The following is a 3,435-nucleotide window of genomic DNA, read 5'->3' as shown; positions in this document are numbered from 1 at the left end:
CATACGTTGGAAGTAGATATGAATCAAGACTGTCATGGGTTGGTTTATAAGGGTCCAAGTTGGTGGACAAAGTGGTGCTACAATACTCATGAGTGCTCATAAGTTCTGAGTATTAGATTCAACCCGCGCTCATTTGAATCACTTCATGGATTTTATCACGAGTGATCATGAGACGATAATATCTTATATTCTTCAAACCTAGAGATATGAGTTGTTACTATGAGTTGGTTATACATTGATTGCACGAAAACACATTTGGTAACTCGATGTTATAAAACGTGCCTTTGTGTATGATTCAACAAGTAGTAGACCAAGCCATATGAGTTGAAGTTTATCCATTCCTTTTACCTTCGGGATAAAAGCGATATCTGTGGGCCCCTCGATGATTTAGCGATGACACATGTGAGTGCTTGGCCAAGCCAGGACTGATTTTATTTGTTCAATCAGTCAGTCATCATAAATCAAAAATCGGGAAACAACAAATGGACAGAGAGAATGATTATAATCCATGTCTCAGTCCATATGATATCTAGAATGGAGGAATATATGATCCCTTATCTAATGGACAAGTCATTGACAAGGTCAGAGTTCGACAGCGACTTTAAGAGCTACGATTGCCAGTTAGGTTTTGAAGTCATACTCAATAATAGTTTTAGACTTATCCAAGTGGGAGACTGTTGGATTAATGTCTAAGTCCATAACTATATTTGGTATGTACTTGACCCGACCCGGCATGGTCCATTTGGGTTGCACTTCACCGGCACAATTTATATGGATAGTCTTTTGAGAATAGTATATTTATGATTTATATTAATATATTATAAGTTCTAATATATTAATATGGAATCATATTATTTAATTAGTATTGATCAAGAATTAATTTAGAATTAATTAAGTGATCAAAAAAACTAATTAAATATGGACTCTTATATATATGGAATGGGCCAAGTTCATTTAGGTTGGGCTAAGCTTTTATGGATGGTCCATGGAGCTTTTAACCCATGGATCCTATGTAAATGAAAGGTCATGGGTATTAGGGTTTACATGGATGTAACCCTAATCCTCCATAATATATAAAGGGGTCCTTGGCTCACAAAATTGGGACAAGTGTGTGAAAATAAGAGTGGGCCGATTTTAGTGTGCATACATATTCTCTCAAGTTCTTCCAAGGTGTTTTGGTGATTTGTGATTCCATTTAAGGCTTCCACACTATTGGGGCTAAGCTCTTAAAGCTTGAAGACATCAAGCTACATCAAAAGGTATGTAATCTAACTAGAACTTTGTAGTATAGGTGCTTCATAATATGCTAGTTAGGATGAAACCTTGGAATAGTTAATATTTGCATGTATAATAGAGAAAACATAGATCCAAGGTTTATAGGGTTGCATGTACACCATAGGAGTGCTAGAATGCCCATAACCCAACACCAAGATCCACCATAAGGGAAAGTCCCACGATGTCACCTCTTTTAGTGGAACCAAGGCTGGTCCCACTGCACCCACCTCCAACCCGAAGGATGCAGAGTGCTACTACTGCCATGAGAAGGGGAATTGGAAACGAAGCTTCCCGAAGTACTTGCAAGATATCAAGGATGGGAAGATCAAACCGTCCTTCGTAGGTATTTACACTATTCAATCTAACAACTCATCACATGCTATTTCTTGGGTACTTGATATAGGATATGGTTTTCACATTTGTTCTGAATTGCAGGGCCTAAGAAGAAATAGGGATGTGGAGCATGGGAAGATAAACTTGATCATGGGGAACCGAATATTATCGCCTGTCACCAAGATTGGAGTTTACTCTTTAGTGCTTAGTAGTGGGTTAGGACTAGAGTTGAATAATTGTCGCTATTCGCCATAAATGGCAAGAAACATCATTTCTTTTCATGGTTTATATAAACAAGGATTTAGATTTTCATTTGATAATGAAAAAGGTTCTATTTATGCTTTCCTTAATGGTGTTTTCTATTTTGAAGAATTGCCTTGTAATGGAATATATGAAACTATGATGGTTGTAGACAATTTAGGAAATGATGTGTTGTGTATCGATTCTTCCAATAGTTTGGATAAAGCATGCTTGTGGAATTATCGTCTTGAACATGTCAACAAGAAATGCATAGCCCAACTCCAAAAGGATAGAGTGTTGGAGTCATTCGACCTTAGGGACGATGACGTGTGCGAGTCTTTTTTACTTGTAAAGATGACCAAGTCACCCTTCACTGGTACTTGTGAAAGGGGTGAGGCTTTATTGGATCTCATACACACCGATGTGTGTGGGCCCTTTAGATCTACCACAAGGGATGCGAGCCGCTTCTATGTGACTTTCACCGATGCTTATAGTAGATATGGGTATATCTACTTAATCAAGCACAAGTTAGAAACTTTTGAAAATTTCAAAGAGTTTAAGAAAGAAGTGGAGAATCAGTTGGGCAGGAAAATCAAGATGCTTTGATTCGATTGAGGTGGAGAGTACCTTAGTCTTGAATTCCACGACTACCTCAAGGAATGCGGAATCATTTTGCAGTTGACGCCACCTAGGACACCGCAGTTGAATGGTGTGGCTGAGAGGTGTAATCGAACCTTGCTAGACATGGTTCGTTTCATGATGAGTCGTGCTTCGCTACCTATCTCATTCTTGGGGTATGCCTTAGAGAATGTCGTCCATATCCTTAACTTAGTCCCTACAAAGAAGGTTGCCAAAACACCTCACGAGATGTGGATAGGGAAAGCTCCCTCATTGTCACATATCAATGTTTTGGGTTGCGAGGTTTTCATAAGACGAGAGAGTCACGACAATCTCGAACCTCGTAGTGAGCGATGTATTTTCATCAGCTACCCATAGAAGTCCTTTGGTTATCTCTTCTATAGACCGAGTGACAATGTTGTCTTCGTTGCGAGGAGAGGGGTTTTCCGAGAGCGAGAAATCATAAGCCAAGGAGACAGTGGGAGGCAAGTTGATCTTGAAGAGCTTCAAGAATCGAACGATGAAGGAACCTCAAACACTGGTGCTCAACTTGCGGAGGAAACTACTGTTGAACCGATTGACGAGTCATTACCTCTTAGACGTTCCGAAAGGGTTAGCGTTCCACCCCGGTTTTATGGTTTCCATATTACTACTGAAGGGGATATGTTTATTAGTGATAGTACACTAGTAAATTTGGACGAACCTAATAGTTATGAGGAAGCCATGACAGGCCCGAAGTCTGCAAAGTGGAAAGAGGCTATGGACAGCGAGGTTCAGTCCATGTATGATAACTACCTTTGGAATTTGGTTGACAATGTGCCAGGTCGTAAGACGGTCGGGTGCAAGTGGATCTTCAAGAAGAAGACCGAAATGGATGGGAAAGTACCCACTTATAAGGCGTGATTGGTTGCGAAGGGCTTTACTTAAACTCCCGGAGTTGACTATGATGAGACCTTCTCACCAGTTGCG

This window comes from Lactuca virosa, chromosome 1 (assembly GCF_052849685.1).
Source record: "Lactuca virosa cultivar CGN04683 chromosome 1, Lactuca_virosa_CGN04683_v6, whole genome shotgun sequence".
Lineage (NCBI taxonomy): Eukaryota > Viridiplantae > Streptophyta > Magnoliopsida > Asterales > Asteraceae > Lactuca > Lactuca virosa.
The sequence above is the reverse complement of the archived record's forward strand: the minus strand, read 5'-3'. Positions refer to the sequence as shown.